The sequence below is a fragment of the Coturnix japonica genome, chromosome 2, assembly GCF_001577835.2.
Source record: "Coturnix japonica isolate 7356 chromosome 2, Coturnix japonica 2.1, whole genome shotgun sequence".
In the NCBI taxonomy this organism is placed as follows: Eukaryota; Metazoa; Chordata; class Aves; order Galliformes; family Phasianidae; genus Coturnix; species Coturnix japonica.
Window position 1 is genome coordinate 66,196,181 of NC_029517.1, and position 27,259 is coordinate 66,223,439.

Sequence of the window (27,259 nt, forward strand, 5' to 3'; positions counted from 1 at the left end):
AAGTAAGTGCGAGTGGTTTATGCGTCTGAAACTTTCAGGTTTCACTACAATTCTATAGGAACAACATTGTTAAATAAAAGGTGCACTAATCAAAGCAAGGTGTGTGTGTGTGTGTATATATGAATGATGGTTGTTTTGGACATGTATTCTATACCTTACACAAATAAAAAACACAAAATTTAAAAACTTACACAAGAAAATTATTTGGGATAACCTTTTGTCTTTCCTTGTTAGCATAGCTTGTATGTGAAGGGCACTGATGGTACTGATTCGCTTTGAACAATAAAGCATTGTGTGAATGAGTACAGAGGATCTTTTTGAGCTACCTTTAAACAGCTCTGCATTATATCACTAGGCACATTCTATGCATTGGTTATTTATTCTTGTGAGGAACAAGTAACGCCATCTTTAGAGGAGGTTAGAATACTTGAATTTGTTATTTGCTGCAAAGACAATTCTGCTGCTTTGTTAGAAACTGCTGTTGACAAAGATACAAACGTTCCTCATGCTTTTAATCTACCTCTGTGATCAAAAACTTTGAGAAAATCCTTCAAGTAGCTCTTTAAGTTTGTGAGTAATTCTGGGTTTATAGAACTAATCTGTGTATTAACACTAGCAGTGTGATATTAAGTTTATGCTCAGCTTCTTAAGGAAACAACCAGTTCTAAACGTTCAACAGAGCCTTAAGAGAGTAGCCCTGATTTTTATGTTGTGCATCTTTCTTATTTTTAAGGTACAGTGCTTTTACTATTATAGTATTTCTTCTACAACGCTGGACATTGGGATTTATTTTTGTTACTGTTTATATCTATTTGAATTGTGCTAGGGTTGGGGAATGAGTTGTATATTGCCATTTGAGAGGAAGCTGAAAGAGAATCAAAGCTCTGATAACCAATAAAATGGATTTTATTGGTGCTTTGTTTTTTATTTACTGAACAGGTTATAATAATGCATTTCCTTCAGTAAGCTGCATCTTTTTCTACAAGGCCGCTTAAAGTCACTCGTATAATTCCACAGAATAAATTAATTTTCATCTTTAGTCAAAGTTGCGTTCCTAGGTTCAGATGAATCAGATCAGATTTGGCTTAAATAAGGTTCAAGGAACGTAGTTGGAAATATGGTGAGATCTTTTTTTTCAGTTACTGTTTTGTTTCCAGAAATATGTGTTCATCACTTGTGTCTTTCAGTTATGGGGAAAGTAAGGGTACAGCATAGTAGGATTAATAGCAAGTAATTTGAGATATTCATAGCATTGACATGAGACGCACTTGAACTTATTTCTAGTGATGCTTTTGATAGCTGGCAAGTCTTTGGGGATGACTTGCAAACATACTTGTTCTTCAGCATGCTAATGAAATCCAATTTTTTGCAATTCAAGGCATATCAGACTTTGATTTTAAGCTGTTTTGAATTCAACTTCCAAATAATATTTCACTAGTTAAATTTTCATAAGGAAAAATAGTCGTTCTTAACTTCTTTGTAGCAGTGAGAATTTCTATATTAGGTGGTGTTAAATAGAGAAAGTATACAGAAGACTCTTTCTCTACATTCTTTCCCATAGTATATGAGCAGTTGAAATAGTGTTTCATGAGCTGTCATAAAGTGTTGGAGTCTGATATATCTGAACAGAGCTGCTAATGTGTAACATGTTCTCCACTCTGCTGTCATAAGGTTTTTCACATCAGCTTGCCAGCTACTACTATGAGCAGTGTCTTATTTGTGCATCTTGCAGTCCTGGAAAGTAAAATTAATGATGAGGCACTTAAGGAGAAGTAATTCTTGGCTCATTCTCTTAAATCTTTTCTCATAACTGATTATATTACCTAGAAATAGCTGTTTTAAAGTATAATTGGATTATCAAGATGTTCTTCATTTCAAGTGAAGTAAATGATCTAGACAATACAGATACAGTAAAAACAATCTATTTTCTTATGATTGTGGCTTAGCTGTATGCTTTAAAGCTGATGTATCAAATGCACAAAAAGGTGGGGGATAACTTGCTTTGAATTCTATACAGAATTCAACGTGTAAGTGGCTTAGAATCATAGGATGCATTATTATATCAACAGTATCTTTTGAATGGCTTGTTAAAAATAAAACCAACACAGCTCTAACCTGTGAGCCCAAGATTAAATTAAGTAATGAGCAATGGCTGCTTGAATCCTTGCTTGTTGCTTCAAAATGGACTAAGTATTCTTTGTGCAAGTTTTTGGGTAAGTTTAACACAACTGAAAAAATTTATAGGATTAAAAGTCAATTTTTGTGGCCTTTAAATTCAGTGGGAAAAGTGTTCTGTACTCTGTTACAGTGATGAAATCTTCAACTAGGTGACATTTGTTTCTGGACCTAACTGTGCCTCACATTTTCAGTGAAAATGAAGTTGCTATAGAAGACAGACTTTAGCCTTAGTGTATACCATTGGATATCATGTAAGACAGAAAAATGGTGTCCTGATGGTACCTGTTTTGACCCTCTTGTGCCAAAAGTTGCATGTAAAATACATTTAAATTCAGTGCACATATTTAATAACAAAGATGTCTCAAGTCTGCGTCAATATGGTTCTACTTAAGGCATTCCACCAGGCATGACAGGTGTAGAAACAATTTAACTCTGAAGTATTGATCTAGAGAAACTTTTTTCCTTCAGAAACATTTCCTTACCAATACTGCTGGTAGTTACCAAATGCGTTAAGAAGGTACAGTTTGAACGCTGGTAAGATTGTTAGTGATTAAAGGAAAATGGATAGTATGTCCTTTAGTGCTTCTTTTGTGAACCGGGGAAAAAGAAAAGGTAAAGTAAATTCCAGAGAGATTTTTGAAGAAGTAATGGTTGATTTAAATGATGTTCTATTTGAGATTTAACTTTTACATTTAATTTGGGTATTTAATACAACATTGTATAATCTGATTCCAGATTATCCATCAGTATAATATATATTTATGAGGCCATCAGAGCTAAATATCGAAAACCTTTTGATATTGTGCCTGAGGGTTTTACTCATTTGAAATGTGCTTAACTTTTATAATAGCTTGAAAGATAACACATATAGCTCATCATATAGCTATGCATCAACCCTTTCTTTGTGGAATAATCTGTATTGCAGGTGAGCTTTAAGCGGGTTAAAGAGTCACTATCAAAGTAAGTAGTAAAAATGGTTTATTGAAGTAAAATTTTGAACCTTGAAGCCACTTCTACAGCTTATTAATACACAGAGGATACAACAATTCAGAATTTCCAATAGTAGATCTCACTGCCCGGTGGTATGAGTTACTGAAGAGCTATGGTTCATAAGGGGTCTTTCAGCCTTGAGAGATGGCCCAGCTCATGGGAAGATCACTGCCTTGCAGCCAGGAGCCTAGCAGGGAGAGCTTAAAGCTCAATTGGGCCATCATGTTTATGGAATAAACTGCTTGGCCTGTAGTCAGGTTACAAAAGATGGGAAAAGTAAGTATAAGACTCCTTGAACTCTCAACTACTTATGTTCCTTGTTAGATTAGTCTTGGAAGAGCCTCCTTATATTCATGTGTTAATTACAGAATCCATTTTCTGGTTTCAAAACTTGGGAACATCAAAGCATGTCATGTTACCTGCTTTTGTGTGAGTCTTTCAAACAAGATGTTGGAATTAAGACAGTTCATAACCTTATTACAGTACAGTGCTTTGTTTTTAAAGAAGCTTAATTCAATATGAATGTATTATTATGTCTTAGAGATGCCATTTTTACTAACTCTAATGAAAGCTTTGTGATACTCATATTAAGTGGAAGTATGATTTTATTTGCTTTCTATTTTATTAAATCATTCTCCTTCTTTCTTCATGCAGACTGAGATCGCTGCTTTTATAGACCGCTTCAGCTAATTTCTCATGAGCATCTTAGTGGACTCAGAGTATAAAAACAGATTGCTGTAACTTAAGGTAGTGTTGCTTTATTGCTTGACTTTTTGTTGTGCTTTTATTATTTGCAAGTAAATGTTTCTGAGACAAGCTTTGAATGCAGGTGGTAGAGGCACAAGAATGGAAGTTGGTCACAACGCTCAAGTCTTCCAATTATAAACAAGGGATGTGCATGATACTGTGTTGTACCTTACATAAAAATATACTTTCATATTAACTGCATTTTGGCAGAGATTTTTGCACTGTGTGAAGGGGAAGAAGCAAGGACTGAGGGGGAGAAAAATTGTGATAACAAGAGAAGAGGGTGGATTGCATGAGCTTAATCTAAAAGTGTAACTTTAAAATAGTTTTCCTTTTCTGCAAGGAGAAATGTGTATATATATATATATTTAATATACATAAAAATATAAATATCAGCATCAAATATATCCATTAATGTTACTATTTTGAGTTATGACAATGTCGTCCATGATGGTGGCAGGGAGAAAGTACTAGGACAACAAAAGAAAAGAATTTGTTGGGAGAATTAAAGGCAGATTCAATGGAATCTCCTTAATTGCTCATTTGCAAAAGCTCTTTTAAGAAGGAAAGAACCTTTCTCTTTCATATATACCTTATCTTGAATTTTTCATGTATCTCACTGCAGCAAAACATAAGCTCTGAATCTTTTCCTTCATACTCCTGAATGAAGATACAGTCTTTGTATTAGAAGATTATAAATGTAAAAGGATTGGATAGTTTTTTTTATCCTAGTCAATGCTTGTAATCAAGTACATTTTTTGCAAGGCAAAAGTTCTGTCGCTAGGTGGTGATCTAGGCCTTTGTGTGCTTTCTGCTCTTCCCTTCTCTCCCACATTATTCCCATACTGCACTTCCAGACGGTGATCAAAACAATAATCCTTACCTCCAGCTCAGTTTTAAAAGCTGTTTCAGATTATCATGTTTACACATGTAAAAAGACTTAAGGCTTGAAGTCTAGGTGCAAACAGAAATAATTTATCTACATCGTTCTCCTCCCAGTTGTCTTTTTTGTTTATGATGTCCTGTACTCAAGACATGATTATTTATGACCAGCATTGTTCTTGTGAGTATTGTGCTGTATAACATGAATGCTTTTAACACTTGAAAGCTACAGAAACAGGTAAGAAAACAGAGCTGAAACACTTAAGAGAACACTGGATTGCACTTTATATGGCTTGCAGGTGACATAGCTGATTCTTTTTTTTAATAGAGTAGAACAGTGGTGTCTTGATTTTTGTAGTCCAGGATACAGAACTTCTGACTGGTGTAAATATGAAAGGAGTTGTCAAACTGGTACAGAACCTCCTTGCATTCTTTCAGTCCATGTGGTGCAGATCTAATTCCGCCTAGTGACAAGGTGGGAATTTTTTAGTTCACTAAACATTTTCTAAGCTGTCCTCACTTTGCTAGTACAAGTCAGAACTGAGTCTTGCATAGCCCTGCTTTAGGCTCACTTATGTCAGCATATTGCCATTTCATTACAGCTGTTATTCCATCATGTGTTTTGGAAAGAGAGCTATAGCTCTAACCCTTTTGCCCTTATATTGGACATCTATCTAAATGTTCTTTGAATACTTTTCTTTGGTAAACTCTATTGCTGGGTCTTACATATCAAATGTGACCATGCTGGTATCTTTGACTGAATGTGTCTCCCAGAGTAACTGATGTACCAAAAAGCTTCTTACTAATAGTGTACGTCTCCCAAGCTCTTGCATGTGGAGATAAACTAGTCATCTGCCAATTCATTATTGCATTATCTAATAGTGAAGAAACTCTTCTTCAGTGTTCTTCTGTTTCTATCACTTTATATATAGCAATAGTGATTATTTTGTTCTATGCTAAGTAAATTAGTTGGTGGCCAAAAGGAAGAAAAAAGATCTAGAAATAGTCTTGGTGAGTTTTTTGGGTATTTTCTTCTATAGTTCATTTTTTCTTTCCAATTCTAGAAGTTCGAGAGTTCTGTTTTATATACTAGATACTTGAGAATGAGACACTTCAGTATCAAGACAGGGCCTTGCATTCGTCTTTACAAAGGACAGTCCATCTGAGTAATTTCTTTGTTGAGAGGGTCCAGGTCAACTGATGTCCTGACTGGCCTTCTTCATGAAGGTCAGACCTGTGAACAGTGAGATCAGTCAAAACTGGTTTTGATTAGACTGAGAGTGAAACCTGTCGATTCCCATCAGCAGCAGAGCTGCTATACAGGACCTCATCTCCTTAACTATCCTTTAGTGAACTTCAACTCCATCAGTAATTATGATGCAAAAAGAAAGTGCCTGAAATTCCTGTGATAACATAAAAATAAATAAATAAAAAATCCACAGCCATACTTTATCTTATCTGTTTAAACAGTCGCATAATCACAGTGATTTTATGTCCAGAATTGAGATACTCATTTTCATATTTAACTTCAAGCCTGACTTTACTTCCCAGGAGATTGGCATTTTGAACAATTCTATCCATATCGTGCTTTGAATTTGATAAATGTTATTTTCCAGATTGAGTGATTGCTTTGGAAAATATATTTCAGACAAATATGCTTATTTGAGCTTGCAATGTTGCAGAATATTGGGGAAATTCAATACTATTTTGGAATAGATTTATGAATGCTAGGTGACCTAATGTGGAAGGAGTTTTTTTTATCTTGTGTTCTTTTATTATGTTTTAAATAATGGAATCTGTCTTTTTTGATGTTTTCTGGCACTATTATCATAAAAATAGCAGCACTTGCATTGCTTTCCATGTTTGACATTTCTCATCTTGATTAAGAAGCGCTCTATGATATAACACAAACTTGTCTGCTGTGTTTGTTAATACTGCTTTTTATTTATTTTTAGTGAAAATGTATTGTTTTGTAATGGAATGGAGGAAAAAAAGGACTTCAGTCTTTGGAGAACACTGGCAGTTTAATGTGAACTCCCTTTTTTTGCAGCAGAAAGGTAATTTTATTTTATCAGCACACGAGTGTGGATTTTAAGAAGCTTAATACCAATATCAAAATTTGGAGATGTTTTTTGAAGGGTTTTGCTTTTTTTTCCTAAGCAGGCTAAATGCATCTTTTCAGTTTTTGGAACTCATATGCTTACTAAGTCATCCAACTAATTACTTGAGGTGGGAAAAGTCTGTAGCAACTTTAAACGTCAAGATATTCTGTGGAAAATTCCATCTGAAAAACAAAATGGTGAGTCCCTGTTACAGACTTTCTATGCTAATAACAGTAATGTTCTGACCTTTACCATAGGTCTGAGGGGTGGTGAGTTTTCTGCTAAGCTTGCAGTGCAGTAGTTAAGCGTCTGCCTTTGCTGAGTGGCCTCTAAGCATGTACCGCTTAGTGTGTGGGTCATATGTCTGAAAGATACAAAGTTTATTTAAAGTATGAGATTTATTACTCCAGTAATTGAATGAAAAGGGTAAGGCAAACATTTATTAAATGCCAGAAATTGCCTGATGGGCTATTGTTCCTGCTGTCAAAACACTAACTTAGAAGTGCTGTAAGATTCATTGCATACATTCAAACACTTCTAGTTTTGAACTTGAACATGTAGAGCTTGAAGAAATAATGCCGTTATTCAAAAATAAAACTAAAAGGTCAATCTGAATTCTGAAAGTATAAGAGGAACTAATGCTGGTAGCAGTCTTCCTTCTGTGACCAAGAAGTGCAGTGTAACCCCACCAAAAACCCTGTGCTGATCAGCACTGTGATCTGGGTGAGGACGTGTGGTTACAGTTGACTGGGAAATTGTTGCCTCTAACTCTGGATGTCAGTGTGAGAGACCTGATCTAGTAAATGTGTATGTTTGGTGGCCCTGCCAGGCAGGGGGGTTGGAACTACATGATCCTTGAGGTCCCTTCCAACCCGGGTCATTCTGTGATTCTGTGATGGAGGTGATCTCTGTTGAAGTTTCAGTTATCTGGACTATGAGCCTTATCAGATGGCTGATGTGCGTGGACAAGGCTTGAACGTGCCTTTGCTGTTTGGTGAAGTGGCTATTAAATTTTTTTAATGTATATGTTTGCAAGGTGCAGTGTAGTGCAAAGCTTCTTCAGACTTCACTTCTGCTGATCTTCCTCAGAGAGTTTGACATCATTCTCTCTTGGCTCAAAACGGTTCATCCCAGTGATTTTACCCTGTACTTGAATCAGTGATTCAAGTCTGCATGTCCAGTAGCCCCATGCCCACGAGAGCAGTTTATAACACAGCATCTGTGTAGAACTGCTAGTGACCGTAGCACAATCAGCCCAAATACTACTTCAGAATAATCAGGTTATGTCAATTGATTTCTTCTGCTTCTCTTCTAGAATTGTCAGGAAGTTTTTTCTTTCCAAGCTCAGTTTCACAAACATGCAATTTAATATTTGTATAATTGAATTGCTTGGCTTGGGCTTTTACATGGAAATAAAGACTGAGTGCTCCTGTGTCTCATGATGTAAGAGCATGCAGTGTTTAGGGGGATGAGGTTGAGGGGTCATAGCATTTGCAGCTGGACCTTAGTAAAAAAAGAGCTGTGCAGAAAGTGAACTTGGTGTTAGTTTTTTCTTCTGCCTACAGCAATGAACAGTCTGTGAGATCTCCCAACAGCTTACAGAGTAAGCTTTTGTATAAATAGCATGTGGAGTTGTAGTGTGTTCCAAGGCTGACCTAGGTGTGAACAGCTTTAGGAGCAGTTTGCTGTGTTGTTTTTTTTTTTTTTTTCCTTCCATATCACTAATAGGTGCTATTTTACTACCTTGTCATTTAGAGGTTGTTGATGTGGTTATTGCAGCAGCACTCTGCTGAAAGGCTGTAATTTACATACACTTATCTCTGCTCTTTTCTGCTTCCCCTGGCCTCCTGTAATTTGCTTGTTACAATGAGTATGATATTAAGTAAAAACATGGAATGTATTTCTTTCATTATTGTAGTCAGCTGAGGTATTTTGATACAAAATAAGTCCTCTAGGCATGCATTGCCTCATATGCACACTTACCAAGGCAACGCAAGCTGAAGTGAAAGCATAATTCCTACTGTGTGCTGGCCTTGCAATTCAGAACTTTATTGGTTTGCTATTAATATGTTTTTAAGAGTTTCTAAATCTCAGCTGTCAGCTAGATCATATTCATGCTGTATGTTTGTATCTATGTTAAAGCCATGTCACCTTTTCAGCAGTGATTACTTTCTTCCAAATAACTCTTAATTTTTGCTAAGGGTTTCTGTCTGATCTCCCATTTTTTAATTAAGAGGGTTTTAATGGTTTGATTTATATTCTGTTGTTAAACGACAGCTGCTTTTGCATGTCTTGGCACCACTCCCCCATTGGAACTCACCTCAAAATATCCATAATGATTTGCCTTTAATCACCTGGGACGGTTGGTGTTAAAATTATGGTGCTATGAATGGACAGCGTCATATTCCGTTTCTCTGGGAGTTGCTTTTGTCTGCATCTTGTTGGCCGTATTCTTTATGTGGCCTATGGAATAGTAAACTTTTCTTTTATGCAATTTGTGATAGATATTAAGCAGGCTGAATATCTATTTTTAAATCTACGGGACATACAAACTAAAAGAAAAAAATCCTATCATAGTAGGGCCAGGCAAAATTGTTATCTATGGCACTGAGCACTTTCTGTCTAGTACCCTAACCCCTACTGTCCTGACCAGCTATGGCATGTCTGATTGCTTTCAGCTGTCCAAAAGAAATATAGTGGGTGATTTATGTCAGGCAAGATGATGTCAGCATGTAGAATGTAGTTCTTGGTTTTAAGGAGACTGGAGAATCATACAGGTGAACAACATGAGAAACATTCTCTTTGCCTTTCCCCAAGTAGCAGGGAACTATCTCCAAGGAGCTGCAGGGATGTGTGAGATTTTTCATGTGTGCCTACAGTATTTTGCTGCTCTTTTTTATTTGTGATGAGGAAATTGTGTTGCATAAAGTGGATAAAGGAGAAAAAATATATTAATATAGTAACATCCTTTAGGTTGAGACTGTGGTTGCTTTAGCAAGCCAAGGAGAACAGCTTAGGGTAACAATATTCCCTAGCTAGAAGAGGACTATCTCAGCTTTAGTTAGAGAACATGGAATGTTTTAAATTTGCTGTTGGTAAGCTGCATATTCTAAGATCTCTGATATGTTTTTCTAAGCCAAAAGACATTAAAAACAAACAACCGAACAAAACAGATGATACATTGATGTTTCATCCTTTGCAAATGACTGTGTTGCAAATAATACATTGTTAAGGTAGCACTATGTTGTAAAAGATGACTTGGATTGAATGGACTTAGGGTAGAGCAGTTTTCTTCCTCTTAAGTTTTCAACATTTCCCTGGGGTAGCAGTGTCATGAGGGGAGGGCTGAAGGAGTAGGGAAGGAGAATATGAAGTTCTGTTGATGTTATGTGACATGTGTGAATTAGGAGTAGAGTGAATATTCCCTATTCCAGTACTGAATGAATAGTGATGTTAGCCCTTCAGTAGAATTGCAGTTACTTTTAAGCACGCTATGATTTATTTTCCTAGAAATATTTTTGGGTAGCTGTTCCACGCCACTTATTTTTGTAAGTAAGCACTCCATGCTTTGCTGAAGCAGCTATAAAAGGAAGGCATAAATTAGTAAACACTTCTCACTCATGATTCTTTGTTGCTGTACATTTCATGGGTGCATTGATCCAGTGTCAAAAGAAAGGTCCCGTTTACTTTTAAATTATTCCTCTGGTGATAGCATGCTCAATCCACATAAAGGCAGAACAAATGTCAAATATTTGAAGAAAGAGGCTGACAAAATAAGATGTGTAGGGCTTGGTTTCCTTGGATATTTTATAATATGAAATAAAAGCAAAATTCTGCAGTAAGAGGGCCCATGTACACATCTAGGTAGAAATAGCTTACCGAGACTGTGTTGAAGAATTATGTTACAATAAGCCTCTAAGACTGGGGTGTTAAACATCATCACGTGGAAGATACAACTCTTGGGTACCATGATGCTGACACAAAAGACTAAAGATTCCAACTACTTCCATAAAATGTTTCCTTACTTTCATAACTGGACAAACACTGACGACAAAGTCCTAAAACTCTTCACTCATTCTTTTCACCACAATCATGGTATGTCTAAAAAGCCCAGTAAAAAAGGAGAAGCAGTCGTTCAACATGTTACCCTACTTACTTCCTTATGTTTGTGCCTGCAGTACGGTGGCACATTGTGCACACTCATGTGCATTAGCGGTAGTGTGCTATGCTGCTATCTGGAGTGCAGTCTTCAGTGCGTTCATTAGAGTATGGTTTTTTTCCTGGGTAAATGGGTGTCTACTGAGAGGAAGTTTCAGTGGAAAAAGTTGCTGAGTGATGTGGGAGTGTGGAAAGAAGTAAATGAATGGCTGGTGATTTAGGGGGAGAGAAAGAGATGTACAGGTTGGTTCTGAGAGTGAGAAACAAGGCATTTCAAGCCAAATGCCTGGCAGGCGAGGAGGTGGCAAACAATTAGAATGAATACAAATGTCTTCTGCTTTCTTTGGAAAACATTTTAAAACATGTATTAGGAAAAGAATTAAGGATCTGTAATAACAGAAACGGCAAGTCTGATAATTAGCCAATTTAGCCCAAACAATAGATCCAACACTCATAAATAAGATCACTGTCTTGTCTCTGAGCTGTCACTGAGTAAATCAAGTCTTCTGTAAAACATGTTTTGAATGAAGACTAGTTTGCTCCTGTATAGTGGCTTCTTATTTTCTTATAAAAGATACAACACTAAAACCAAGCAGCAAGATGTTCATCTTGTCTGAATTTCACAGTTTTCGTTTCAGCTTACACTGAAACTTTTTGCAGAGATGATGATTCTGGGGAGAGGGTGAAGTCTCCAGTTGGTACAAATGATCAGGGACCTGTTACTCAGCTTTATTTTGCAGGTGGTTTTGCAAAAGCAGTAGGTAATCCCTGGGCAATTTAGATACCTAGTCAAATTGTATAAATAGAGAAAATCCTGAGCTGTGTGTTGGGATTCTGTGGGAGGAAAGTGCTGCATCTGCTGGTGGTTGAAAACTTACTTCCCTTTTAGTTCTCAAGCTTCGTAGCATGCCTATGGCAACATCCTCAGTCCACCTTCCTGGAGGTTAATCACAGGTCAGAGGGTGCATCTTCATTTTCCTTAAATTAGCTTTCTCTTTCTCTAGGGTTTCCAGCTCCCTCAGTGCAAATGATGAGGAATGAAGGGTGATGCACAAGGCTTTTCGTGCTGTACCAGCCCTGCTTGGCCATTTCACTTCTCTTAAACTTAGTGTTTTACATCAAGCTTTTCCAGAGTCAGTTCCTGGGATAGATTCTGCATTTCACATTTGAACAACAACCTAACTGGCATGCAGCCAGGAATGGTAGTGCCTGGGGAGGGTAGGAAGAAAAGAATCTTAAAGGAAATAATTGTATAGGAGGTTTCTGAGGGTGATGAAATTGAAAATAAGAATCAAGTCTGTAATAAAACTGTGATGAATACGTACGTTCAACTACAAGTGGTGCCTGAATAGAATATTATTATTTTTGTTGTTTTATTTTTCAAATGTGCTGTTCTTGTTTTGTTGTTCTTGTTTTTTTAAACCAAATATATTAACCTCTGCTAGCTGATCTGAATTGGAAAATTAAATCTGAGCAGCTCTGAACACTTGCGGAAATTCAAACCATAAATCCAAACCCAGAATCCTTCTCCAATGAGTGTGAAAGAGTTCATAGAATCATAGAATCCTTAGAGTTGGAAGGAACCTCTGAAGGCCATCTTGTCCAACTGCCCTGCAATGATCAGGGACAAGCACAGCTAGATCAAGTTGCTCAGGGTCTGACCCAGCCTAATCTTGAAGCACTCCAGGAATGGGACATCAATCACAACACTAGGTGAGCTGTTCCAGTCCCTCAGCACCGTCATTGCAGGAGATATTCTGCACATATCTAACCTAAATTCTTTGATTCTGAACCCATTTCCCCTTGTTCCATCACCACAGACCCTGCTGCTCTATATTTCTTTAAACTCACAGGTGGGTTGCAGGTGTAATGGAGAAAGTTTTGTGTGTGGATTACTGGTGAAACAGTGGGCTGATCATTTTATACTTTTGAAAGCAAGGTAAAATTAGTCTCAATTTCTTTGTGCTTCTTTGGGAAATAGATATGCTGACAAATTACCCTGCCAGGCAGGGGGGTTGGAGCTACATGATCCTTGGGGTCCCTTCCAACCCGGGTAATTCTGTGATTCTGTGAAAGGCTCAAGGCAAGGCTGGATCCAAGCCCTGGGCAACCTGATTGAGCTGTGTGTGTCTCTGTTCATTGCAGGGTAGTTGGACTAGGTGGCCTTTAAAGGTCCCTTCCAACTCTAAGGATTCGATGATTCTGTGATTCTAAATAGCTTTTCAGCACTTTCTTTTATCAGGTTGACATTTGAGGTATTCTTAATTAGAACCTGCTGGAGTGCTTGTGGATCTTGTTCAGTCCTTGCCAATTTATGGTGACTGTTAACACATAAATCTTTTATTTAGTTTTTAAAGTACGGTGATCTAAACAGTGCCCTATGAGGTCTGTGAGAGATCTGTCATACAGATGGAGCTGGAAATAAAGCCTGACCTAAGCATCAGTACAAAATACCTACAAATGACACAGCCACAGAAATACAATAAGCAACGGTGCCAGAAGTGAAAACTCACATAGGACACCCACCTGTGCTTGCTCTTTGATAGTTCTGTGGTCCTGTGGTCTTGAACCCTTGCACAGTAGATGGGTATTTTGTATTTTGGAGGGGTTTTTTTTGTTTGTTTGTTTGTTTTGCTGTGGATATGTTTTGTATGCATGGTGACTAACTTGCTGCAATTCAGCTCATTGGCAGGAAGGCCTTCATATCACTGTCAAAATGGTGCTCTCATACTCTGCTATGGAGAAGTGTTCTTTGATGACACTGAAGAATTTTTAACAAAGCAACACCATAGAGATCTGCATTATTTGTACTGTTGCTGGCAGGAATATCTGAGTGCTTCACATCTAAAATAAACCTGAGATTTGCTGCTTCCAGCACCAACTGAAAGCAAGGTGAGGTAGTATGCTTGCTCTAATTTGCTAAAGTGCAATGTAATTTCTTTATGAGTGCTGGTATGCTCTTGATCATCCTTTTCACAGGTCCTGGAAGGACACCGTGAGCTGTACTACTGTTAAGTCTCCTACTGCAGCTCTTATTTAATATACATATACTAGAATTGTCTGTTACCCTAACATGGGAGTTCTGTTTGGTCTCCTATTCCATTCACCTCTTTTTCCCTCAGCCTATGGTACTTGGTTTGTAAGCTAGCATCAATGACCAACAATGAATAACAAATGCTTGCTGAAGTCATTTCATGATGTTTATTAGCACAGATGGGTCCCTGAACAGTGGCAAAGAATAAAAGAATGAGTACCTTGAAGTGTACCCAATTTACAAGCAGCAGAGAAGGGACTACTTAACTACAAAGGTTAAATGAAAAGGGTGAGAAGTCTAACTTGGAGAGATGGGTTTAATCTTCCTAGCTGGTGGCTAGTGCTACATCTAGACAAGTATATATTTCTAATGTAAGATGGAACTGTTTGTTTACCAACTCAATTGTGGCATTTCCTTTATTTTCAGTCTGTCTCAGATGTGTATGGGTGCTTTCTGTGTACTTTTAAAAGAAACCAAACAAACTGCTTAACAAGTCTTACAGCCACTTTCTGCTGTTACTTTAAGGTTAGTCCCTCTCAAAACCCCCTGTCTGTTTGGCTTTATTTTCAGAAAAAAAGTCCAGAAGTGAGTGAACTAAATCTCTCCTTTTCCTTGAAAGCACAGATGTCTAAGGGAGCCCTACTTTGCAAGGACTTCTGCAACCTTTGTTTTTTGACTCCTCAGGAATGTGACACATTGTTATCACAGTTGCCTAAGAGGCTTTAGCTGCGGGTTTATCATATACTGCAGGCTCATGAACTATTTCCCCAGGGACCGCGCTGCATTCTTGATTTACATGGTGTCTCCTCGCTAGCCAGCACCATTCAATTCCTGTCCTCTTGGCATCCTGTCTTAGAAACTGACCTTCTATTCTATGTTGTCTGCCCTGAGCTGCTATTGAAAGAATGCCTGCTGTTCAGGAAGGCGCACAGTGGTGTCTGGCAAGGGAAAACAGTGCTGGAGATTCAGTGATGCAAACACATACATACTAAAAGCCATCTCAGGAAAAACAACCATGTTTATGTTCCTGTCTTTGAATTGATAAACTGTACATATTTGGAATTTTTCTATATTAATACAGGTGCAGAAGAATGCAGAGGCACGTTAAAAAAGAAAAACCCAATGCATAAAGCCCCAGCTTCCAAAACACTTACTTATTTCCAACATGCATTTAGGGAAATGCTAGCGTGGAGTTATGGTCTCTTGGTTATTTTTGTGTGTGTTGTGTCTTTTCACTTTAGTTTTTTAAGGAATTCAGTTTTGAGATGAAGAAAATAAATATTCCCTTTTTGGGAATACACCACCAAATTGTCAAAGTTTCTTGTAGTTCTTGAATAGTAATAACTGCAGATCTTGATGAAGACATCTGTGGGCTTTGCAGGATCCTTGCAGAATGTTTTTAATTTGACACTATCTTAACTGAGGACACAGGTAAAAGCTATGTTATATATTTGGGAACATGCTTGCCATCTCCTCTACATGGGGGAGTGACCCTCTGAAGGATATTCTCATGATAGGAAAAGCAATCATATTCTTAAGCATCTCAGAAATAAGTGTACCAATTATAACTTTGCACCCACAAGACCTTTTAGACTGGACACAAAGAAAATGTTTTTCTCTTATGTTCATTAAGATGTCATTCCAAACTGCCCACACACTCCTGCTTTAGAAAATGGAACAGTAAGCAAAATTACATTTCCTGATTTATTTTGTACCAGTTTCTTGCAAATCTCACAGTTCCCAATTTATCAAGGTAGTGAGGTGTATATTCAGCTGTACGTGTGCAGTTTTCAGTGAGCTTATGGTGAAGTTCATGCTTAGTCACACTGGCAAGGAATTTATCTTGTGCAGTCTAATCAGTTTGCTATATTTAAGAAACACAATCTAGCTGAGTCTAAGGGCATTGCATATATGGAAACCCTATTTGTAGGGAGCATGTGTATATGTATAGTGTCTTTTGGAATATCTGTCTATGAGCTTATGCACATGGAGTCTCTTATAGCATATAGACCTGTGATCACTTGAAACATGTCTAAATATGTATTTAATGAGCATAAGTTAGGCGATGTGTTAGAGAATAAAGCAAAGGAACAGTTTGTTCCATCTATTGCTCTCTTACATGTAAATCCACTCCCCAGGCTGTATATCTGGAAACAGAGGTGCTCCTGAGTAGGTTAGCTACACTAAAACAGTGTAGAGTTTGGCAGATCCCTGACCTTATTGAGAGGAACCACAGTGAGGTGTTCGTTCCTTTATTTATTTCAAGTATATGTTCATTTTTTCCAACATGTTTAAAGGCCTTGCCAAAGAGCAGTGTCCTAGTAAACTCTGGCTTGCTACCGAAGTGTTCTTTGCTCATTTCAGTTTCAGATATGGCACTCATCATTAAGATTAATCTCAAAACAATAGAAGAGTAATAATAATAAATAATAATAAATAATGGGGGTTGGAACTACATGATCCTTGAGGTCCCTTCCAACCCGGGTAATTCTGTGATTCTGTGATTCTGTGAATAATAACAAATTCCTATCTTCCTGAGAGATTAGGTAGATGTTCATGCCCTGATCCTTTCTTTCAAATATAACCTTTTCCAATCATAGTTTTTAATGCAATTTGAATGTTAGCGGAGACCAAACAAATGGTTATACTACATAGAGCACTGAGCAGGAAGGTTTTCCCTCATCATTTTAATGCTTGAAAGATTCATAATTGCATATTCTCTTCTCTTCAGATATTTGTCTTCGGTGCTGACAAAGCTGATACCAAGAGTCAGAAGCTAACGTCCTCAAGCATGTACTTTTCCAGTTTTCTGTCAGTGAGTTTTAGGGCTGAGTGACATTTTGATGGAGATGGTGCTGAAGAGCCTGGTATAATGGTTGGCAGCCCTGCCCGTGGCAAGGGGTTGAAACTAGGTGATCTTTGAGACCCTTTTCAACCCAAGCCTGATTCTATGATTTTAGGGGTAGGGAAGACCTAGGGAAGAAAGCTATGAAAGCTTTCCCAAGCTTCAGTGTTAGAGAGTGTTCTGCTGTTGCTCTGTGCCAAGCTGGAGCTGGGAGCGTTCTCAACCTACAACTTTCTTCTTCATAACATCCCCTGATTTTTATGTTGGACACTAAAAAGGGGTGATGTATGTGCATGATCACATAGATTTGGTGAAGAGAATACCCGAAACATATTGCTATCTTTCCTAAATGAACTCCTGCTTATGTAGTAATGATGCAATTAAAAATAGATACATTAAATAGCATGGTCGTAATTGCAGTGTATCTGAAACTTGTGAGGTTAATCAGTAATGGGGATAAAAATGCTAGCTGACATCCATCACCTGAATGACACAGGGAGACAGCTGAAGGTAATGAAAAGCAATAAATAAACACACATAAAAGAAAAACCAAGAAATTCCTCAACTGGACCGCTAGTGTTTCTTTGCAGTGTCTTTACATTCCTGACTAGTTAGATGATGTTTCTTTGCAGCAATTACGTATTCATCCACCCCCCACAGGGGCCCGTGTCCTCTTGTAAGTGTTAACGTGCATTCTTCTCTGACAGTTTTTGGGTCATGATAATTAGAGATAGTAAAGACCCTTTGGATCACCATGTCTTTCCCTCAGCCAGTACACTTCTGTGATTTGTTTTTGGTTTTTAATAGGAGATTAAAATTTTCGAAACTTTGATAGATCAATTTTAAAGTGACTCAAGATGATGGAGCTATTCATTTCTAGGGAGACTGTTTTGCACCATACAGACCTGAAGGAATAGTCTTTTTAATGGTGTTTTCTTATTTTTCCTTCCTGCAGTTACTTTTTTCATCTGATAGGCACTAAGAATTTCCTATAACTATTGAATTTTGTGCTTGTTCTGTCATGGGCAACTGCCTACTTAATCATGTCATGCATTACCTCTATCCCACCTGGACCTGCAGGTGGACCTGCACTCCACCTCCTCTTCCTTGCCTTCAGTTCCATCCCCCATTCTCATCCCACAGCTGGAGTCCTCTCAGATGGTTGGTGCAACAGTCTACAGTCTTTGTTTTCTGCCCATATAAAATCAAACTCAGTTCCCTTTACGACGAGTTTACCAATCGAGTTGACTGAGGGAATCCAGTATATGTAATGTTCTACAATTTTAGCAAAAGTTTAATACTGTTCTCGTATTATCCTTAAAATCCTTCTAGACAAAATGTCCAGCGTACAGTCAGAAAAATGTGCGGTACAGTGTGTGAATAATGTGGATCCCTTCCAAGTCAGGAGATTCTATGTTTCTTCAGCTGATCTGCTGCTATGCTTTGTGCGCTGCCATGGAAGGTCTGACTTCATTTTCCATTGTGCTTTGGGTGTGCCTCTTGTCCTCAAACTGAGATGAATCCTTCTCTTCCATTCCCATGTCATCTTTCTCCCTGCTGCATAGCCTTGTATTTATTGAATGCCTTGTGTGAGGGCGGACACAATCAGAGTCCAGATTCATTAAGTAAGCGTTACTTGTGCAATAATGTGCTACTGTTAATATTCACAGAGAAGCAAAATAAGTCTGAACGTCCGATGTTCTGTTCTTCCTCCGGAGCTCTGTATTGTACTAGCCTAATGCTAAACTATTTTTTGTGCATGTCATACTCAATTATGAGCATTGTCTGAGTAGAGCAATGAAATAGCTAACGACAAGTCTCCAGCACAAAACTAATCTATGCCACTCATTTTTCATTCTGATGTGAATTTGATACAGTGGCAGACCAATTGTATTAGAAATTATGCTTCATGAGTAGCGCTCATTTCTTTCATTAATTACGCTATTTATAACAATATGCAAACTGTTCTGTGCTCTAAAGAAACAAAAAGGTTTCTTAGGACATGCGGAATAGGCAATGTCTCAGTCACAGTGAGTTAAACAAAATATAGGTGCTACTTACAACTGTGAATCAATTCTAAATGGACCTTTTGTCTCTGTTAGCTGCCTAGTTTAGATAACTACTTCACTAGTTCAAAAGTTAGAGAATTAGAAAGGTAATAATGAAGATTTTATTACTATCATAAAGAATAAATAATTTTTTTCATTTCTGAAATGTCAAATTTCAGGTGAAAATCACAATACTGCTTGGGAGGATATTGCTTCTTGTCCCGCCTAAGGAGTAAAAATCTTCACACTGATTGAATATTCACTAACAAATGTGGATAAAATGAAAGCTAACTAGTACCATGCTTAAAAACAAATAAATCATTACTGAAGAAAACAAAAAGGAGAGGAATATCAATTACCATTCTGTTTCTTAGTTATAGTGGTTTCTGTTTTGAGAAATCCCGAGCAGATTGTTCCCTTCTATTTTGAGAAGGATCAAAATTGCTGGTCTGCTGTATCACACCTGACCTATGCTCTCTTATCGGGGAATTGCTCATGTCTTTTTTTTCCTTCATGGTCTGGGGGATTCCAAGATTAGTTATATCTAAGGACTTGGCTTCATCTGTTGTGAGATGCTGACTGATCTGTAGAAATCTGGTTCTGTTGCCACATTTGGAACAACTCAAATCCGACAAAAGGGTAAGTATTTTTGTTTAATTAAACTGAATGTGGTACTCTGTGGTGAAAACTTCCTGGTTTCATTCAAAGATGATAACTATGATCCAGCTATGAAATACTTTGCTAACAAGGAGCTTGTTATCTGTGCCTGGTCCATGAATAAACTTTGAGTTAAACAGACTGAGAAAGGGAACCCTACTGGATTTGGGAGTAGTTACCATTCTTTCATCTTAAGCTAAAGAACGCAAGAGGTACTAAATGTCTTCTCTATATGGAGAAGCTGAGAGCATCAAAAAAAGACCGGATACAAATATATGTTACATTTCATATATGGAAATGTACATTTCTTACATTTCATATATGGAGTGAAGTGTCAGGTAATAATTGCTTTGTGTAGATTACCAGACAACCCTTTTTCCAAACAGAAAAGAAAAGCTTTATAAAAGGACAGGGGTCTAAATTTTTACGTAGGTTAAACACTACATTTGTCAGTACAGCTAGGAACAGAATTTGATCCATCTTTTCACTTTCCCGTGTGCATTTGTATTTCAAAATGCCTGATTGTGTGGGAATGCAATGATGTTCATTTGCTTGGAACTGAGATGAGAGTTAAAGAAGAGGAAAATCCAGCCCCTTTTTTTTCTCTCATCGTTTTTGTGCAGGAATTCTCAATCTTATTTTGGTATTTGAATCCACCAGCTATAAGCAGCCTGGCTTGAGGTTGAACTCAGTGCTGCACAGCTGCAAATAATGTGTTTTGTCAAATCAAGTGGTGCCTCTTTACTGTAAGTTCATTTACTGACATGTTGTTGCCAAAGCATGTCCCTGTCAAAGGATCAGTTTAGACTGGTACAAAGATAAGGCTTTTTTCAACTGTCTGCATGATACAGAGTTACCGATCACAGCAAAGTAAGGATAAGGTGCTCTGAGCTGTTCTGTTGGCAGTAGGAAGAGTAGACAGGGGAAGGTGATTGTGTGTGAATAAAACAAATACAGAGCCATAATTGTGACAGAAGAACTTTGCGTGATTGCAAAGCTTTGATAGCTTTGCGACTTCATGGCCAAAACATTACTGAAACAATGGATATGTTTTGTAATGTTTGCTAATTAAAACCATAATAATAGCATGTGATTATATGCAAATACATGGTTGAGTGGATAGCCAAAGTTAAAGCCTGATGGAGAAGAAACAATTTTGCCAGCACTGATCCAAAGACCAGTATAAGCAAAGGGAATAAAATAGTGATGTTGTGCTGGGAGCCAAAAGGCTTCTTCTGTTAAGCCTGCAGTGCTCTGGAGAGACCTAGCTGCAAGTGGCGTGCAAGGAGCTTTTGGTTATGTGCTTTTCTAATTCAGGGTAATACAGGCAGTGCAAGATCTCTATGGCATGGTCATCAACAGCAACCAATTCTCCTTCCATTTGTTGTGTGGATATTCTGTCTAGACATGTTTTCATGTGCTTCCATCCAGAAGCAGTGGATGTCATCAAGTTCCTAGGTCTTGTATTCTCAAGACCATTTCTCTGCTTGCAAACGTGTTGCATGATATAAAGCCTCCATCTCATTTTCAGATTTAGTTATTATTTTGAGGGTATTTTGATAATTTTAAGTGGAAGAAGCACTATGCTAAGTCAGTGACTCTAAATGTGGATAGATTTGCTGCCACTAACTTCAAATAGAGCTGTGCTGATACCCGACTTAAGATCTTACCCAAAGTACCTGCACATCTATTCAAACAAGGCATTGTTTAATACGCTCTTAGGAGGAAGGTCAGTCTGCTGAAAGAGAATTTATGATCATTATCCTCTGACATTCAATCACGCTTAAAGCAGCAAGGAAGCCATTGCTCTGGGATATCAAAAACTCTATTAATACTCAGCAAACTATAAAACTTAACCTGAAAAATCTCTTCATTAGCTTAGGGTTAAGAATATTCTGTCATATTACCTTGTTTGCCTCGGAGCAGAAGTTTAGAACCAGAGAGTAAGGAGATTCAGTGCTTCAGTGAGGTCCTGAGGGGAAGGAAGAGGGAATTGTTGAGAAGGAAAGATATTCATTGTAGTGAGTGTGATTGGCATCTGTCAGGGAGTCAAGTTTGGGATGGAGGAGGAGGAAAGGAGAGATAAAAAGAAGGCGGCTTTCTGTTAACTCAGAATCATCGGTTTAAGGCAGACATGGAAAGTTTGAATGACAGAAGAGAAGAGAGGTGGTCCTAATGTTTCCAGCTCCTTCAGGGAACAAGGGAATGCCCTGAAGGAGAAATAGAGAAGAGCTACAAAGGCAAAGCTTGCATTCAAATTTAAAAGCATTCTTCAATATTTAGCTTTTAGAAATGCTTTCAAGAATCAGCTGAGGGACAGATTGTATAATAGAGGTTGAAGTGGCGACAATTACTTTTTTGGATAAGAGCAGCCTTGTCAAGGAAGAAGCTGTGAAGTTTCTCTTGTAGGAAAGCTGGGAGAACAGAATGGGGAGCAACTAAATGGGGCAGCTGGAAGCAGGTTGTCATGTTAATTGGTGGCTTTTCTGGGTTATATGTAGTGTTGTCATGTTTTGAGGCCCAGTTAAAAGTACAGCAAAGGAAATTATAGTTGGGTGTATTCTGGAACAAATATAAAGGGGAACAGAAAGGGAGATGTTTGGGAATAGGACAGAGCTGTTTCTAAGGCTCAGGAAAAGATTTTCCTGCAGTCACTGCTGCAGATACACACCCTGGCTGCTGCACAGATCCGTGTTGCTGGGTGAGCTGTTGTTCCTCAGAAAGCAATGCACCGAACCAGGAGACCAGTGCATAACAGTGCGCTCGTGTCACTTTGGCACAAGCAGAGCAAGCTGCTCTCCTCCCAGCTCCCCCCCTCCCCTCACACAGGAATACCCTAATCAGGGAAATATGTGCTGGCTGCTTAGCAGAGGGGTCAGATCCATTTGGATGAAATTCCAGGGCTGCTGTGATAACAATGGCAGGAAGTGAGGACCTTGAGCCGGCTGTTGTGGCTGCCTACCTTCAGCAATAGGGTGCTGGAAGCTCTGCCCACCATCTGCTGCTCCGCACTGCCCGAAAAGCCCTGGTTGTTCCCCGCACCGTGGAGAACTGAAAGCTGGCTGAATGCCATCAGAGCTAAAAGGCAGGAACCCCCCAGTAACCAGTGAGCATTATTCTGTGACTGAACCTGAATCACCTCTTTAACTCTTTGGGGGGTGGGAATCTGTATGCGCTTCATGTGGTCATATGTGTTTGCAGGCAGTGAATTCCCCTCTGCCCAGTGGGAATTCCTCCTGCATGAATATTGCTATAGAAATGCGTTATTAAGCCTGATTCTCAGATATTTTTCAGTTCATCCTAGTAAATCAAGCCTGTATGAGGGAAATTGTGCACTGTTTTTTGCTCTTCAAGGTATATATTTTCTAATACAATAATTAACTTTCATTCTCTCAGCTACTTTTTTGGGTTTTTTTTTGTTGTTGTTTTCTGCTTGACTGAACCTTCCCATCAGTTAAGATAGGTGTGCAAAAGGATCTGACCCAGGGCAAGGGAGCACGTCTGGCATTTCCTGGAGCAGTGCAACAGTGCAAGTGCTGCTCTCTGGGAGGTGTTTGCCTATCTCACTCTGACCCTGAGATGACAAGGAGGAGGAACCTGAAGGCAAGTGCAAGCTGAAAGGAGCATGAGCACATTTTTCATTTCTAACATGCCATGGAGTGCTCTGATTGCCCGATAGCAACTGGATGGGAAAATTCTGCCTTATCACTTAGTTTCAGATTTCTTTCTCCTCTGGGGGCAGGAGACAGCACTTACATGCACAGGCAAAAAATAAATGTGGGAGTGCTCTGTGAATGCTCTGATGACTAGAAAACTTCAGGCTCCAATATCTAAATAAAACAAACCCGGGACTCTTAAACAGCACCACCTCAACCACTGAAAAGAGCTGCATTTTTTTTTCTGTCAGTGTATTCACCATTTCAGTCTCATTCTTGTTGTGACTGTTTTTCTTCCCCCCCACTCCCTCCCCAGCTGCTGACAACAGTGCACTTGTGCAACTATTTCCTGCACTTTCCTTCAGGTCATTTCCTTCCCTTCAGTTCTGAAAGGAGGTTGAACTGTGTCACCTCAGCTGACCAGACTTGCACCCACATCCTTGTTTCCTACGTGCATGGATGCTGGGATCAAAGCGTGGATGTTGCTGCTCCCACATGTGGAACATACTTTTGTGATGAACATACACATGTTCCCCTAGGGCAGGCATGTCCAACCAATGGCCCACGTGTGGCCTGGCTCAGTTCTTCCTGCAGCTGCCCTGTGCCATCATGGCAATGGCTCTGCCCCACCAAGCGGCCCAGCCTGGCCCCAGGCTCACACCCATTGTACATCAGTGTGTGATCAGCACCGTATATGCTGAAAGCTGGACATAGAGAAGGTGTAGTGCAGCGCTGACTCAAGTGATAGCAAATAATTGTGTGCGTTGTGGTGCACTGGCTAAATGCAGTCCTGTGAGCAGCTATCTTGCTACACTTATGTGTTTCTCCCTTATAAGGTATGTTTGCATTTAAAGAGAGCATAACTCAGCCTCCCTCGCGGTCTGGTCTTGTTGGCCACTTGGGGCCTGACATTTTTCCTCCTTTTTTTTTATTATTTGTTCTTCAGCGTTTCTCTGCTATTCTTCTGTGACCTTGTAACACCACAGATCATTCATCAAATACCCAGCAATGGCCAAACGGAGGCCTGTTATAACAAGCATACGCAGCATTTTGCCAGCAACAATATGCTGTGGTTAGTAAATATCATGTAATTGGATAGCATCGCATGGAAATCAGCTTTGGTGCTCGCCAGATATTTAAGCTGTACTTTAAAAGTAAAAATTAGAGAATAGCTGCCATCTGAGATAACTGAAGTGATATTTTTGGCCCATTGTGGTTTTCCTATGCTTATGATTCAGATCTTAGGTTAAAGTTCAGGGCTCTATTTGATCAGAGTCCAAGACTCAGACTTTGGATGTCTGAGAGGTACGATGGCAAGATGTGAATGAAAACTTGAAACTAGTGTTTTCACACCATGAGCTTCCATGGGCTTTTCCTTTCTTTCAGGCTGTTCTTCATCAGTGAGATAAATGTAAAACTACAGAGAGTGAATGACCGATAGCACAGAGACTGTCACCTTTACTTTATATCCAGAAATATGCAGAAAGCAACAATACGAAGTTCTCCTGGATGACCAAGATGCCATAGCCATGACTTGAGCTGTCAGCAACAGAAAAGGTAAGCTGCTCCTTTGCTTTTTGGGCTTTGGGTAGGAAATAAGTTCAGTTGCGGTGGGTAGCGGATGAGGAAGCCGAGCACAGCCTCACCATGAGCGGCGCTGCTCCGCGGCTGACCGCCAGGTGGCGCTGTGGTGCCTCACAGCCACGGGTCGGGCCGCCCCGGCCTCTGGAAATTGGGAGATCGCCCCCAAAAATCACAGCATCACTTTGTACTGTGAAGCCAAGGGGCTCAACTCGAGTTGTGGCAAGTCAAGAGCTGTCATGTATGCTCTTGTTGCAGTTTTATGCTTCAGTCTTCACTGGCAAGTAATCCTCTCACATCCCTCTAGTAGAAGGTGGAGACTGGTGGAGCAATGTACCTCCCTTTGCAAGTCAAGGTCAAGTTCACAACCACCTGAGAAACCTGAGCATCCTATGGGTCCCAAGAGATGCATCCTAGAGTCCAGAGGGAACTGGCTGATGTAGTGACTAGGCCATTCTCAATGATATTTGTGACATATTGGCAGTTAGGTGGTCTTTGGTGAATGAGGAAAAGGCAAAGCTGTACTTTAAGAGTAATGGAAAGAATGATGCAGGGAACTGCTTACTTATCAGCCTCATCTCTATCATAATACAAAACCATGGAACAGGTCCTCCCAGAAGCTGTGCTAAGGTACATGGGTAAGATAGAGATGATATGGGTGAACCAGACTGGCTTTACCAAAGGCAACTCCTGCCCAACCAGCCTTCTTGGTTTTTGTGATGATGTAGCTGTGTCAGTGAATGGCGGAACAGACACTGATGTCATCTATCTGGACTTCAGTAAGGCTTTTTAGATGTGGTCCCCCATAACATTCCTCTCTCCAAATTGGTAATGTATAGTTTTGACAGGTGGACTGTTCAATGGATGAAGAACTGGTTACAGGATCATACCTAGAGAGAGATGGTCAATTGTTCAATGAATGGAAATCAGTGATGAGTGGTATCCCTCAGGGGTCTGTACTGGGACTGATGCTCTTTAACACCTTCATCAGTGACACTGACAGTGGGATCAAGTACACCCTCAGTAAGTTTGCGGATGACACCAAGCTGTGTGATGTGGTCAACATGCCTGAGGGATGGGATGCCAACCAGAGTGACCTACACAGGCTTGAGTAGTGGGCCTAGGTTCACTTCATGAGGTTCCATGAAGTCAAGTGCAAGGTTTTGCACCTGGGTCATCACAGACCCCAAAGTGGGAGATGAAAGTCAGGGGAAGTGATCCTGCCCATCTGCTGTGTGCTGGTGAGACTTGACATGAAGTACTGTGTCCAGGTGTCATGTCCTCAGTACAGGATCTGTTGGATCTGTGTCCAGAGGGATACATAAAAGACATAAGTGATGGAATACCTTCTCTATGAGGACAGGCTGAGAGAGCTGGAGCTGCTCCATCTGGAGAAGAGAAGGCTCTGTGGAGATCCGAGAGCCACCTTTCGGTATCTAAAGGGAGTCTGTAGGAAAGAAGGAGACGGGCCCTTAAGCAGGGTCTGTTGTGATAGGACAAGGGGAAATGGTTTTAAACTAAAAGAGGGAAGGTTTAGATTGGTTATAAACAGAATGTTTTTTTCACAATAACAGTGGTGAGGCAGTGGCACAGGCTGCCCAGAGAGGTGGTGGAAGCCCCATACCTGGAGGCATTCAAGGCCAGGCAGGATGGGGCTCTGAGCTCCCTGATGTAGTGGTCTCTTTTCACTGCAAAGGAGCTGGAGCATAGATGACCTTCAGGTGTCCCTTCCAACACAAACAATTCTATGGTTGTATGAACAGCACTCAGTTATGTTGTTGAGGTTGAATTTTGACCTTAAAACCCTGGCAGGGACCCAGACCATGAAATCCACGTGGGAAATTGGAGGGGGAATAAATTAGCATGTCTGTGCTTTTTGCAGAAGTGAACTGTGACAAAGGTGTGAGCTGGGATGGAAGCTCCTCAACATGGTGGAGACTGTCTCCCAGCTGCTGCTGCTGCTGCTGCTGCTGCTGAAAATAGCTTGAGGTGAGCATATGGGGTAGGTCCATCCGTTGCTGCTCTGCCATGAACAGCAATCCCTTTTATGTTTACCAGTGCTCTCAAAAGAAAACAGAAAACAAAAACAGTCTTGTAAAAAGCAAGTCCAGCGATAGGTTACGGTGGTAGGTTGGTTTCTTTTTTTATGTACTTTTCCTCTGGTGAATTTAAACCTTCATTTTCTTTCTGCCAAACAAAAGTGGCAGGTCTTAGGGGTATTAGGTAATTGTGGTTGTCAGATTGCACATAGTGCTGGGGAAATATTAATTGCTGTGTTTTTGCCCGAGGCTTTATGCAGCAGCCCCTTCATTTACCTGGGAGCAGGTCATTTCCCTCCCGTTCCAGACTGTGTACTGTTGAGCAGCATGAAAGGATTCCTG

At 39.5% G+C, this 27,259-nt stretch overlaps 2 long non-coding RNA genes across 2 annotated transcripts; one reads left to right on the plus strand and one right to left on the minus strand.

Moving 5' to 3' along the window:
* The first annotated feature begins 3,755 nt into the window (after window positions 1-3,755).
* On the plus strand, window positions 3,756-26,874 carry LOC107309642. Its single transcript, XR_004306112.1, has 5 exons — window positions 3,756-3,915; window positions 6,753-6,854; window positions 6,958-7,096; window positions 24,684-24,854; window positions 26,761-26,874. It is a non-coding gene; the product is annotated as an uncharacterized LOC107309642 (long non-coding RNA).
* LOC116652907 lies at window positions 21,548-22,742 on the minus strand. The gene is made up of 2 exons (XR_004306113.1): window positions 22,604-22,742; window positions 21,548-21,613 (listed from the first exon to the last, which is right to left on the minus strand). It is a non-coding gene; the product is annotated as an uncharacterized LOC116652907 (long non-coding RNA).
* Window positions 26,875-27,259: the final 385 nt, after the last annotated feature.